The 15,387-nt window shown below is 41.3% G+C and overlaps 1 long non-coding RNA gene across 1 annotated transcript; it reads left to right on the top strand.

Moving 5' to 3' along the window:
- The first annotated feature begins 9,891 nt into the window (after positions 1–9,891).
- On the top strand, positions 9,892–13,578 carry LOC311590620. Its single transcript, XR_014776930.1, has 3 exons — positions 9,892–10,024; positions 10,863–10,926; positions 13,554–13,578. It is a non-coding gene; the product is annotated as an uncharacterized lncRNA (long non-coding RNA).
- The last annotated feature ends 1,809 nt before the right edge of the window (positions 13,579–15,387 follow it).

The raw sequence follows: 15,387 nt of genomic DNA, 5'->3' as shown, positions 1-15,387 counted from the left end.
CTTTTTCTATCTAGAGGTAGGTGGGTTGGAAGGGAGATAGAAGCATGAAAGAACCTCAAATAAAGTAGGTTTTTAAAGTATCAAAGCCAATATCACATACTAATATTTTACATAGATACCTATAAGCAATGCTTGTGTAAATCACTCAAATTTAGCTTGCATAATGGAAAATATTTGTCTAGAAATTCATACTTGGGGATGCTAGTTAAAAAAATATGTGGCTTGGCATCTTGTTAGCCAGCTAGTGAACATCAATACAAAATGAACAATTATATATAATGTTTGTCAACCCAACAGCTAGTTGGAACATATGCAGAAATGGAATTTTCTACCCATTTGGTTAAAATCATACTCCCGTTGTTCTCAAAATCTGTCTCAAAATCAACACTCATACTAGTGGCAGTTACTGCCATAATTCATGCCTGAAATATTCTGTATCGTCTACTAAGCCTTGAAATGACAAACCTATTCAGTTTGTGTGGAGAAGGGTAAAGTGTGTCATAGCCCGAATGTGGAGTTTGAAGGCAACTTGTAAAAGTCAGTTCTCTCCTTTCCCCATGCAAGTCTTAGGGATGGAACTTGGATTGTCAGGCTTGGCAGCAGTGTCTTTAGTCACTGAGCCATCTCATTGGCCCAGAAATTATTTTTATGATTCCATGTTGTTGTTGCTGCTGTTGTAGTTTTTCTGAGCTGACACAAACCAAGGAAGAGGGGATTTTAATTGAGAAAATGCCTCTGTCAAATAAGCTGGTAGACAAGACTATGGAGAATCTTCTTGATTAGTGTTTGATGTGGAAGGAGCTAGGCCACTGTGGGTGGTGTCACCTTTGGCTTTTTTAAGAAAGTAAACTGGGAAAGCTATGGTGGATAAACTAGTTAGCAGCCCTCCTCCATGGCCGCTGCTTCAATTACTGCCTCCATGTTCCTGCCTTGAGTTCCTGTCTATGTAGCTATGTAAGACAAATAAACCCTTTCCTCCCTATGTTGCTTTGGGCCATGGTGTTTGGCACTGCAAATAGAAACCAAATTAAGATACATGGCAACACTACCATGGAAGCTACTTTGCACACTTTGGCCCATGAACATCTGTTTTCATCACAGACCATGTTTTCTCTAAGGAGTTAGATCCATTTCCCATGATCATAGCCTTGTCTTTTCTATTCTAGGTCTATACAGCTAACTAGTAACATGTATGGATTCTAAATTAATCAACTTGAGCTGAATAGAGGACATCCCTTTCAATTTTTACACTCCTGCCCTTTTTAGCACATCACAGGTCTTTGGGAGGTATATTTTCCACCACTTTATCAGGAATTAAAGTAACTTCCCAAAAAAATCTGTGCATACTGAGTAACTGCGTGGTGCTTCTGAGAGTAACTCAGGTGTCTTTACACTTCAGCCATCTGAAGCTAAGCCCTTTTTCTTTAGTTGAAGGATGCAAGTCTGAAAATTACTGCAGTTTAATGTCTAACAGCTTACTGCAGTTCTCTGCAAGTTCAGACATTTTCTGCATCACACAGAGAACAAATGTAGCTAAGTGTTAATTAAAAAGAACATCTTGAGTGTAAACATTAAAAATTGATCACCTTCTGTGAGCAATTTAATTTATGAACATTAACATATTCTAAGCTGATGTCTTGAATTTCAGTACAACATCTTCACGCATAGGAAGGGGAAGAAGGAAGAAATCCTGACATGAGCATGTTCAAACCTCTGATTTACCATTCACATATGTGCAGACTCTAGGACCAGAACAGCCACTTCAGCAGGGCTCTGAGAACAGCAGCTGCAGAAACAGCAGCCTCCCCAGCATCCCAGCCTCCTGGATCCACATAATCAGCCCCAACACCACTGTAATTATTTTTGGCAAAGTGGGAGAGCAGTGGCACAGCTCTGGCAGCTTTTTGCATTCCACTAAAACATTAATGAATGCATTTATTTATTGAATTTTCAGCTTGTTCAATAAGGTGTAGCAGAGTGTGCATATGAAAAAATGGAGAAAAGAATAAACTTTGTTGTCAGAGTCAGACAACTTTGATAATTAATTAAGGATAAAATTAACTAATTAATTAATTAGTGAGGAAAATTGTCCTTTGATTTCAAAGTATCCTGTCAGTGCCGTGACCCCAATAGCACATTTAGAAAATGTTATAAAATGTAGTAGAATTAATTTCATATAAAATATAAAAGTAATGATTTGTCGGTCCCTTAGAATTCTGTGCTTTTCATTGGGTGCCTTCTCTGTTCTCCTGGAGCCTGGTGGTCCCAGGACCTCTCTGGTTCTTCCTGGCTGCTCAGTGATCAGTCTAGACCTCGCTGGAGCTTTCTCTCCTGCTCCCCTTCTATCTACATCTACTCCATGCTCTGCTCCGGTCGCTTAGAATAGGAATGATGGTTTGTTTGTCTGTGGTCAGATATTTGTGGTTGACCACAATACTGCAAGGAGATACCACGGTCTCTATTCTCAGACTGCATTAAGTGTTATCAACATATCAACATTGAGAGATGCAAATTCCCCAGGATCGCAATGCTTAAATAGTTACCCCACAGACTTGTGTCTGCTTGGTTTGTATGCTGTCTCATGGACAATCTTCATGTAGACAAAATGGAAACAGGCTCAGATAAATTCTTAAATATATGTACCTTTAAAAAGCCAAGAGAGGGTTTCTAATTGTTTTGGTTGTAAACCTAACCTTTAACAGTTGAACCATCTCTACAGCCCAAGAGAGGCCTGGGGGGAAAATCATTCATCGTTTCCTTTTATGTCATGCATCAATAAGATAATATTTCGTTTTAGTTTGGCTTTTATTTATGTGAAGAGACAGAATGGTCCCCACAAGGAAGTGTGGGGTGTGGCCTTGTTGCAGTAGGCATGGTATTTTTTTTTTTAGTTTTGGTGGAGCTATTTTTTTATTTTTTTACCTATACATTTGTATCACCACACATATATATAAAACTACCTACAGCAAGAAGAACCACAAAATAATCAGGAATTATATAGATGTTACATTCTTAGTGTTTTGGCTATTTGTCTTTGGCAGCCTTGAAGAAAACATCTTTCTCATCTTGGTGCATCTAAAATTCTGAATGTAAATCAATATCTATCATACCTCATCTCTATCAACTTAAAACATTTGTCTAGATCTACAAACATCTTAACCCCTAAACACCTAAGCTTAATTGTAAAACTAAACTATCTGCTCTTTAAGCCCATCAGAGACTTTGAGAAGGAATAAAATTAATTACCTGAGAATACAAGAGGGCAGGTTAGCAGCTTCCCAAATGGGAAGATGACAGACAGAGACAGGTTTTGTTTTTGGTTTTTGGTTTTTTTTTTCAAGACAGGGTTTCTCTGTATAACCTTGGCTATCCTGGACTCCCTTTGTAGACCAGGCTGGCCTTGAACTTACAGCGATCTGCCTGCCTCTGCCTCTAGAGTGCTGGGATTACAGGCATGCGCCACCATGCCTGGTGACAGAGACAATTTTTTGGAGGAAGTATGTCACTAAGGAGGTAGCCGTCGGGGTCTTCTATGCTCACTCTATGCCCAGTGTGGCACATAGTCTCCTTGCTGCCTGTCGGGGTCTCCTATGCTCAGTCTATGCCCAGTGTGGCACACAGTCTCCTTGCTGCCTGTCGGGGTCTCCTATGCTCAGTCTATGCCCAGTGTGGCACACAGTCTCCATGCTGCCTGTCCGGGTCTCCTATGCTCAGTCTATGCCCAGTGTGGCACACAGTCTCCTTGCTACCTGTCCGGGTCTTCTATGCTCAGTCTATGCCCAGTGTGGCACACAGTCTCCTTGCTGCCTGTAGATCAAGATGTAGAGCTCTTGGTTCCTCCAGCACTGCATCTGCCTGCATGCTGCCATGGCTCCTGCCATGACTAAATCCATGAAACTGTAAGCCAGCCCCAGCTAAATGTTTTTCTTTATAAGAGTTGCTGTCGTCGTGTCGCTTCACAGCAATAAAACCCAAACTAAGATATTCTAACAAAGAAAATATAACAAATACAAATATGAAAGCTCCCCTTTATGTTTGTATATAGATTAGCAATGTTTGTATTTTAAAACAAAGCTCAAGGGCTAGCAAGTTGACTTAGTGGGTAAAGGTACTTGCCAGTAAACCTCATCTGCATTTGACCCTTGAAACCAGCACAGTAGACATAGGAACAGACAACTTCAAGTTGTTCTGTGACCTCAACACAGTGCTATGACATGTGCACTTTCTCTCTCTTCTTTCCTCCTTACACACACACACACACACACACACACACACACACACCCCACAGACACACATCCACACCCAACCTACCCACACACACACATACCCACCCACCACACAGACACACACACACATACAACACACACACACACACACACACACACACACACACACACACACACACGGAGTGGAGATAGCCCCTGATGCACTGGTATTATTGCTAGAGTATATCTATCTATGCCATTCTTCGAGGACTGGCAAAAAACAAATAACAAACAAAACCAATATTGCCCTAGTCTGCTTCTCAGTTGCTGTGGCAGAACACTTTGACCAAAAGCAACTTGGAGAGGAAAGGGTTTGCTTGGCTTCTGGGTCACAGCCTATCAGTGATGGAAGCTGGGGCAGGGATGAAGCAGGAGCCAGGAACTTCCTGGCTCGCTCTGCATGGCTTGCTCATTTACCTTCTTATACAACCCTGCCTACCCAGGGATGGCACTGCCTGCAGGAGAATGGGCCTTCCCACATCAGTGAGCAGTTAATGAAACTGCCTCCAGACGCGCCCACAGGCCACTCTGATGAGGCACTTCTTCCACTGTGTCTCCCTCTTCCCAGGTAGATGGAGGCTTGTGTCAGGTTGACAAAAACTAACTGTAACAAGCATAATACCTAGATGTGAGTCTAAACTTCTAAAATTACAACACTTTGGTTTTGTTTAGTTGCCTAGAAACTAAAGTTTGATAATTCATTTTAATATCAGTTTAATCACGGTAAAATTTAGAAAATAGATGGTATTTTAAATGTTCCAACACAGACTTAATATGTCTTTGGAATATTTTTTCCTGTCTCCCAATTCTTATAGCTTAAAGGACAGATCTCATAGCAGTACAGAGAAATTTTGTCTTAAAAAAAATAGAAAGCTGCAGTTTTCTCTATGTTTAGCTCAGTACTGCTGTGTATTAAAGAGAGGAAGGGATCTGAAGAAAAGTAATTTTTCTTTCATATGATAGATACCTATGTCTGATTGTTGCTGTAACTATTTCCATATTATTTTTATCAAGCTTTGAAAAAGGCATTTGTCCTCTGAATTAAAACATAAACCGGCACGATTTAAGTGCCTTGGAAATCTGATTATATTATTAATGTATTAAAATTTGCATATGAAAATTAGACTCTAGCTGGGTAATAAAATTTATGTTATGATTTTAATTTATCAAAAGGATAATTAAATAGATTCATAATGTTCCAGTTGGCATGTTTTAGTTTGCACACCAAGGGAGCAAAGCTGAAGCAGAGAATTAAATATACTAGACCTTGCATAGAGGGATACAATTCAGGCAGAGCAGTACCTAGGAACGTAGGTGACCTGGGTGCCAGAATACACTGCAGATATCAAACCAGGCACTGTGTAGCTAGGTAGCTTTAGAAAAGCACCTCAGGGTAGGAATAGCCATGCCACCATCTCACCAATGTTGACACTAGGAATTGTTTGAAAAACTCTTGGGTTAAGTGTTATACAATGCGCTTTTACAATCTGAGAAAGAGTGAAAGAAAGAGAAAGTAACTCAATTTTGTCCTTGCTATGCCCAACCCCATGACATTATCATGGTTATACATTATTTGGGTATAGAACAGAAATATATCTAAGACAGGTATATTACTGAGAATACTTCGAGTTGTGAGTAAAAGCAACTCAAATATGTTTCAGGAAATGGAACTGATCGGCTCATTGAGCGAAAAAGTTTAAGAGGTGCTTCAAGACTTGTCATCATCTCTTGGCTCTGTTGTCATCACACATAGCTACATTCTCTTTAATGGTAGCAACCAGGGCCTCAGTAGCTAAGAACTCAGAAAGAGCTCACACTTGCAATTTCAGAAGGGCAGACAGTTCTCTCATCTTTCCCATCAGTCTTTACAAAAAAGCGCTGAGTCATTTACAGTAGCCTGAGTGTCAACACCTAAGCCACTCTTTCATTCAGAACATGTAGAGTTTTGATTAGCCAGTTGAAAGGGCAAGAGAGCTGGTCTCTGGTGAGCAACAGTCCTACCAGGCAAAGAAGACCAGCTCCTGATGTGACAGCATGAAGAAGATGCTGAGCAGATGAAATCAGATATAGTTTACACTAATTCACAAGAAGAACAACTTGTGTTGGAAACAATAGAGGAATCTTACAGGAACTAAAGACAGAAAGTGAAATACAATAAGGCTACATGTTATAGAAACTGAAAAGCTTTCCCAGAAGCAAAACAAAGTTTAGTACTCATGTTTTATGTTCCCATAGCATCCTGGACTTCCCTGTCATAGTATTTATGACTCGTTGTGAAGTCCTATGACAGCCTGGACTTTGATTATTCCATTCGGTCTTGACTCCTCAGAACTGGTAATAGCAGAACTTGGCAAATACGCCAAATATCTGAATGGACAAATAGATGCACAGATAGGTGAGGTTGTTTTCTTCGAGTCTCTGGGCACTGGACATCCAGTCATGCCTGCTGGTGTTTTCCACTTCTCTGCTTCTTTTGGTTATGCATGGGTGCCTTTCCTCTCCTCAGAGATGCTTTCTTCCCTTTGTGTGGATCTGGACCTAATTTTGTGTACTATTTAACCCTTGAGTCTCTCAGTTTTCCATTTTTATATAGAGAAAAAAATGCAGATGTAGTAGGCACATGACCACAATGTGTATAGGGCCTGCAGAAACAGTCCATTCAGTAAGGCTTCTATGTGTAGATATAGCCCATAATACTCAAATTATCTGCAAAGGAAAAGTGGCAGTCATTCTGCCTCAAGTCAGACTTACACCAGTAAGATATGTGCTAGTCCCTAAACGTCTTGGTAATTGCTCCCATTCCCTTAAGTGTCTTCCACTGTCTTGAATATTATTTATATCAACCATTGGACACAGTCATATCTTGCATGTATCATGATTGTAATATTGTTATATAAATGTAAATTCATTCCATTAGTAAGATCTGGTAGACTCCAAAACACTCTCTAGGCATGGAGCAAGTCATCCATGAAGTGACGTCACTTATGTCCTTGAGGTGCTTACAGGGAGCCATGTAATCATCCAATCAATATTAATTCAGCTCCGAGACCCCAGTTAATATTCGGAGTTATGCAAGAAGCTGGCAGTGAACAAGGCAGACTCCCCTCACACAAAGCATACTTTAGTGGGAAACATGAATAACTAAAATAATTATTATAGCTCTGTTAGAGGAAAATGCTGCTGTAAGGAAGCAAATGAGGAGGGGCCCTAACTTCAGCCAAGCAATCTCGGAATACATTCCTGAGAATGTAGCCCTTAGGTGGCCCTCGGAAAGAGGCATATAATTTTCCCAGTTAGAAGAAGAGAATGAAAAGGAAGATTATTCAAAGTAGGGGATACCATATGCAAAGATTGAGAAGACTTGAAAGTAAATATGTACATGTGTGCATGCACACACACACACACACACACACACACACACACACACACACAGAGAGAGAGAGAGAGAGAGAGAGAGAGAGAGAGAGAGAGAGAGAGAGAGAGAGAGAACATACAGAGAATATATACTATGCATAATATCTTGTTATATATAGTTGCAGCTTGCCTTTATCATCGTCTATATTTCAAAGAACAGATCCAATTAATTTTTAATGACTGCATTTCACTTAAGATGCAGGTGAACATATTTACTGAACTATTCAGGAATAGGTCTTCATTTACATATTTGTCACTAAAATAATATTGCATAAATAGCTGTTGTTCTTAAGATGAGTGGCAATAAAGAGTAGTATTTTGGTCTGGTGACCGTCTTGTTTATAGCTCCCTCTGGCTAGAGAGACTCTCTTCTGGACACTGTATTCCTTTTAGATGGATTCATGTTTTCCTCGTCCACTCACTGGGACTTAGGACTCCACATTTCTCCCCAGGTCTACTTAGTTTCTAAGTTTACAGTGAAGAGGCTAGTCCATGCCAGGCTCACTGCAGGAACTCAATGCCGGAGAAGTAGTCCCTCTGGGGGATAATTGGGTAAACTGTGGTTGAAGAAAACTTGAATTGAGGTGCTATATTTCCCTCTGAAAAGTTCAAGTGCAAGAAGCAACACATTTCCCACTCGCTACCGTTCTATGCACTGCCAGTGTTGAAAGGGGTCCTGACCTGCGTATTACAAAATGCAGAGACAAGCCTGGCTCCAGAGAATGATCCTGCCCAGCCTTCACTGAGCAGCTCAGCCTGGGCTCTGGAGGCTTGGCTCTTTCACCTCAGCCTGCCCCAGTTTCTTTATCTGTAACAAGGCACAATAGCACCTGCCCTACTTGCTTCGCAGAGCTGTGGGGAGATAGAAGCAGAATAAAGAACTGGGTTTAAAGATGTGTAAGACAGAAAGTGTAGCATGACAGCATGCTACCACACAACACATTTCAAATAGGGCAAGGCACCAGGTGTGGTGGGAACACCTTTAACCCCAGCACTCCAGAAGCAGAGGCAGGCAGATCTCTGTCTGAGACCAAGCTGGTCTATGTACCAAGTTTCAGGATGGTCAGGGCAACATGGTGAGACCTGTCTCAAAAAAGAAAAACAACAAAGTGAATAAATAAATACATTAATTCAATACAAGAAAAAAAGTAAACAAACCAAAAATACCCAAACCAATCACTATGTCAACGCTAGAATTCATATATGAAGATGTGCTTTGCACGTCTATGTTATTGTCTTAAATTCTTCTTGACTACTTGTTTTGACATACAGAAAAAGAAAGTGTCACTTGTATATCATACATGTTTTTTGGTTTTTGTTTTGTTTTGTTTTGGTGTGTGGTGTTATACATTTTTAATTGAATGATCTGAAACAAATAAAAAATTATCCCCATTTCAAAGATGAAGGAAACCGATAGATGCCAGAATAAGAATTTGAACTCAGAGCTGCAAAGTTGTTAACAGCGCTGACTGTTCTTCCAGAGGACTCAGGCTCAATTCCCAGCACCTATATGGCAGCTCACAATCATCTGTAACTGCAGTTCTGGGAGATCTGGTGCCCTCTTGTGGCCTCATCAAGCAGCAGGCACACACATGGTATACAGACACACACGCAGGCAAAACACCCACCTACATCAAAGAAAAGCGGTAGCCGCACACCATGTCCGTTATGTGCCCTGTTCTATCTCCTCTTTCTTCCCCGTCTCCTTCAAAGGCTTACTTAGCAAATCAGTGGGGCATACTTGGAGTCTGCATTTCAAGTTCCTTCTCCACAAGGCACTCTAATTTGTTTTCTGCTCTTATTACCTCATTAAAACTGATCTCTGCAAAGCCACCAGTGGCCTCTGTGTCCCTAAAACTAATGAACATTCTCCATAATTATCGTATGTGATTCCTCAGCAGCATTTTAGAGTGTTAACAACGTTCTTGTACATTTCTGTGAATTTCACTGTCTTGCTTTGCCTCTTAATATTCAGCAGAGTTTTCTAGACTTCTGCAAGGGCTTTCTTTTCTTTTTCTTCAGTTTTTGTGTTATTAGCATTTGTGGTGGTTTGAATAGGAATGACCATCCCCCCCCCCCCCCATAGGCCCATATATTTGAACGCTTTGTCATTAGGGAGTGGCACTACTAGAGAAGGTTTAGGAGATGTGGGAAGTGTGTCACTGGTGTGTGTTTGGGGGATCGGGGGAGCTTTGGGGTTTCAAAAGCTCAACCCAGGCCCAGTGTCTCTCTCTTCCTGCTGCCCGTGGATCTAGATATAGACCTCTCAACTTCTACAGTGCCGCGTCTGCCTGGATGCTGCCATGCTCCTCTCCATGATGACAATGGAGTACACCTCTGAAGATGTAAGCCCACCCCAATTAAATGGGGGTTTCCTTTATAAGACTTGCTGTAGTTGTGGGGTCTTTTCAGAGCACTAGAAGACTGACTAAAACGGCATTTCTCCAGTGCTGGCTACTTGCATTCTATCCCCTCTGCTGTGGAGATGCTGACATTGCTACTCCACATGAGATAACAAGGGCTCAGTTTTTTCAGCCCACGGTACTCACTGACTTCTAACTCCTTTTTTTAAAAAAAAGATTTATTTATTTATTATTATGTATACAGAGCTCTGTACACTTGCATGCCAGAAGAGGGCATCAGATCACATTATAGATGGTCGTGAGCCACTATGTGGCTGCTGGGAATTGAACTCATGACCTCTGGAAGAGCAGTCAGTGCTCTTAACCACTGAGCCATCTCTCCATCCCCTAACTCCTTATATGACGTACAGAATGTCTCTCCTTAGAGGTCCCATAGGCATGCTAACTTCAGAAGAACTGGAAGGAATCTTCATTTGTGCTGAATCTCCTGGTTCAGTAGATGGAACCAAAATGGAACCAGTCGCACGGGTTGAAATTCTCAGAGTTTTCCTTACTACTTTCGTCTTCCTGAGCTCAATTTCTATTACACACCTCTCATCTGTCTCCATCAATGTAGCCGGTATCTAGTTTAATGACCACTGCTCCACTTACTGCTTTCATTTCTTCCCAGTTCATTTCCCGTTCAGCGTCCAGAATGATCCTCCTGGCCTACAGGTTGGAGAGAGGGCTAGCAAACAGGGGAGGGACCCGGGCTGGCTCCTCTGGATCCAGGCAGAGTGCACACCGTTTCTCTCCTTCTTTCTGTTCTGGGTGTGTTCAGCTGGAGTCAAGTGGGAAGAACAGAACACAGAGACTTCTGCAAAGACCATCGCTGGAAGATCCAGGTACATTGCTGAGGGAAAGGTCAGGGCAGAACTCGGCAGTGTGCCTGTAATGGCTGCAGTTTTTGTTCTGATTCCTGGAGTCAGTCTTGCTCCTGAGGCTAGCCTAGGAGACCTGGGCTGTGGAAGCTGGGCTCCAGCAGGGGCTTAGTTTATATAAAGAGGTTTTATAGCCTCTATAAGGCTCGTGTCAATGAGAGGCACAAGGAACTTGTTCAAGCCTCTGATCTAGTTCCAACTATAGCTCTTCTGGTGTACTTGCTGGTGTCTTGCTGTCATTGGGATTGTAGTTTTGCTGTAATTTGACTTTTTCTACTAAGTCAAATGACTTTTGTGTCTTGCAAAGGACTTGCCATACTATACATGATGAATAAATGCTTGTTTTGAAGGGAATATATATTATATGATGCTTTTAATCCTTTTTGCATATATGTGTATATAGTTTTTGTTCGTGTTCTCATGTATGTCAGTGAGCACATTCATGTGTGTGTGGGTGTGTGTGTGTGGGGGTGTGTGTGTGTCTGTATCTTTCTTGATTGTTCTCTACTTTATTCATTGAGGCTGGGGCTCTCCATTGAAGCCAGGGATCACTGACTGTCTAGCTAGACAGATTACTCTGGAGAATCTCTGTCTCTGCAGATTCCTCTGTCTTCACCTTCCTAGTGCTGAACTTACAGCTGGGCCACTCTAATGCACCTATAATTTACCTTGGCTCTGAGGACCAAGATAAAATGTGGAAAGTGCTTTTTCTACGGAGTCATCCCCCCCAGTCCCTTGAAATACTTCCTGTTCTCCCTTGATTTTTGTACTTACGTAGTGGTGATAAATGAAAGAACAATGTATGGCATATTTCTGCAGTGTTCTGAACAGGTCACTTGAAATCAGTGCTGGTGGTTTGAATAAAAATGTCCTCCATAGGCCTAGGTATTTCAACACTTGTTCCCCAGTTGCTGGTGCCATTTGGGGAGTAGACACAGTCTTGCTGGAGAAAATACATCATGGGGGCAACTTTGAGAGTTTATAGCCTCACCCACTTCTAGTTCTCTCTCTGTTTGGAGTTTGTGGTTGAAGATATGATCCCTTAGCTGCCTGCTCCTCCACTTTTATGGATTTACCCTCTGGACTGTAAGTCTAAGTCTAAAATAAACTCTTTATTTCTTAAATTGCTTCTGGTGTTTTAGCCCAGCAACAGAAAAGTCGTGACTATATCTCCCGAATTTGTTAGCATTACATTTTGAATGGTATTTTTAAATTTTTAGTATTAATAATAATAATTAGTGATCCTTAATTCAAGCTGTTTTTCTATTTACTCTGGTTTGAGGAGAAGCAGAACAGAGAGGGGGAGGGAACATAGCAGCAAGTGAGAGTGCATTTGCCTCCAAGTTTTCCAGGAAATTACCTTAACCAGTCTTTCTGGTATCTCAAGTCTACCACAAAGGAAGCCTTTCATAAAGAATGGACATTGTCTATGGACAAAAAGAATGTCTTCTCCATACCTTTATGCCGAATAAATGGCATTGCGTTCTACCTGAGAAATTCCCTTTTTAAAGTGAGCTGACATTCCCATTACATCAAACCATTCATAAAGACACATACACACCAAAGCCCAAAGGCAGCCTTACCCATGCCTGAACCTTCCTCTTGTGACATAGCCCATTTATGCTTGTGCCCTAAACCACCTTCCATGCTGCCAGTTATGCTCATCCACATGGCTTAAAGGGGCCCCTGCTGTTTGTTCCAGGAGGCTAATTGGCTCCTCCTTGGCAGCAATTTCATGGCAGCCTGGGGTGAGGTTTACTTCATGGCTTGGTTGGCCTGATTCTGGATCACCTAACTTGTTGCAAGTGTAGAGTCACATCCCAGGAATAAATATAGTGTAACAGAACACAAAAAACAATTCCAGAATTACTTAGCAGACACCTGAGAACTGGAGAAATTCAGGCTTTACTGTTTCTTTGGAAATGGGTACAATATTACATGGTTGGGAAAGTGTTGATTATATTAAACCAAACACAGAATGAATGGTTTGTCTCTAGTCACTGTTATGGGAATGACCACTATTTAACAGACATGCACACAGCCAGGTAAGGTAGCACACCACTTTAATCCCAGCATTCAGGGAAGCAGAGGCAAGTGGAACTTTCATTCTTTTCAATCTTTCATGTTGATAATAAACATGAGTTGTAAATAAATAGTTACCCTTGGAACAAAGTTTCAACAACATCTTAATTTGCATGTGTGAGAGTGGTGCACACTGTGATTGTGCAGGTGCATGTGCATCTCACTCTGGGTTATTGCCCAAGACAGTGCCTGTCTCTGATGCAGGAGCTACCTTTTGGGCTAGGCTGTCTGGCCAGTGAACTCCTAAGATCTGCCTGTTTGTGCCTACCAGTGCTGGGCTACAGGCATGGACCACCAAGCCTAGATTTTTCATGTGGGTATTTGGGTTTTGAACCCAGAGTTTTATGTTTTTACAGCAACATTCTTACCCAATCTCAATCTCCCAGCCCCCTCTTTAGCTTTGTGTAAATATTATCATATTCTCAATTGCCATATATTCATTATGATTTTTAATTAAAACAATTTAGATTGATTAATTACTTTATCATTTTATTTCATTTGTGTTTCAGTGTTTTGCCTGAACCTACACGTGAGCACCATGTGCTCACTGAGGTGCCTACTGAGGTCAGAAGTGATTGTTAGAGTCCCTGGAACTGGAGTTACACATGTTTGTGGGTCACCATGTGGTTGCTGGGAATGGAACCTGGGTTTTCTAGAAGAGCAGCCAGTACTGGTGGACTTAACCACTGAACCATCTCTCCAGCCCTCTTGGTTGGTTTTGATATTCCAAAGATTGTACTACCTTTTTTTCTAAGCTGTAGAGCATACTTTTACTTGTGTGCTTTGTATTTTGTTCTTGAGCTTGTATTCTCTATCATCTTGCCTCCCAAGTGCTGGAATTATAGGCCTGTGTCATCATCCCTGGCTTGGTACAGTTTTAATATAATTAAAGTATTTTTAGGTAAGCACTAAAATCACCTAGTGTATATATTTTATTAAAATTTACTTAAGTAAAAAACAAGACCCTTCATGTTTTGGGTGGTTTGGACTTAGATGATTAAAAAAAAGTCTACAGTGTAGAAAAGAAGCTGTGCCAGAGAGAAGTGAGGCAGTCTGTGGGAAAGAAGATGGGTTTGCCCTTTGTCTGCACATGTGTCTGTCCTATGTCTTGTTGTGCCTATGAAGAAGAGGAAGCACCTGTGGAATCCGCTAGGGGCACAGATGCACTTGAGGTAAGCAGGACAAAGGGGCTAGAACACATTCAATGATTAGCTTAGGGTATGCGAAAAAACACACAAACAAAACCAAAAACAAAAAGCCTATGGATTCCAACTTGGTTGTTAGGTGTGAATTGTTTTCAGTTGTATTCTCTTTCTGCCTTTATTTTTAGTGTGTGTGTGTGTGTGTGTGTGTGTGTGTGTTCTTTAGTTTTCATAATGTTTGTCATATGAGTTTTGGGCATTTTTGTCATATTTTGTTTTTACAAAAAGCAAACAAAGTACTGATCCCAATCAGTACCTAGATTTTAAACTATGGTTAAGTCTTAACATGTACTCAGGTGTTTATAGGACCAGGTTGAGTAAACAGGGGCAGACATGTACCCACTGAGACCAAAGTAGGAAATTCACTCAACCCTGGTCAATGTGAATTCATAGAGGACAGCACGTACCATCCCCATGGACTTTCTCACTTCGCAAGACTGAGGGGAGAAGCCTCTGAGAAACTGTAGCTGACTTCCCCGACTGAGCTCCCACTGGACATCTTGGTCATACTGCCCAATCCTGAGATTTGAGACAATTGCACTTAATTCCACTTTAGAGGTACAAATCTCCCCCAACTGCTCGTGTGCTGTTTAACATCCTAATTATCAGCGAGCCCCTTAAAAGGGATTTGTATGTAGTCATTTGGGAGTCAGACCCATAGGAAAGGTTGTTGCCTGTTGGCTTCTCTCTCATATCTCTTACTCAGTTCATGCTTATATGTAATGCTCCAGAGGGAAGTAGCAGTATATTTTCATATTACAGATGCGCAAAGTCCAAACAAAAACAGAGAAACTGACTTGTTTCGGGTCACAGAGCTAATTAAGGAGAAGCTACCTGTGAGTCTTATGACCCTCACCCCCCAAAGTCTGTAGTCTCCAATTCTGAGCTGCATCACAAATGCCACACCACCATGCTTACTTGCTGCTTATCCTGGTAGGTGCTCTCCACACAGACATCTGAACTCAGGAAACATCAGAACTAGCTTCCAATGTGAGGATGACACAGCAGTTTACAAATCAGTAAGAGAACCGCAAAATGTAGTTTATTGCTTTAAAAGTTTTACTTCCCATCATAAGACCAGTGCTTTAACATGTAGAGCTCATTAGTTTCAGGCCCTTTGGCTATTTATAATGACAAAAAA

The sequence above is a fragment of the Acomys minous genome (genome assembly GCF_964271855.1).
Source record: "Acomys minous genome assembly, chromosome: 19".
Lineage (NCBI taxonomy): Eukaryota > Metazoa > Chordata > Mammalia > Rodentia > Muridae > Acomys > Acomys minous.
The sequence above is the reverse complement of the archived record's forward strand: the minus strand, read 5'-3'. Positions and strand labels throughout refer to the sequence as shown.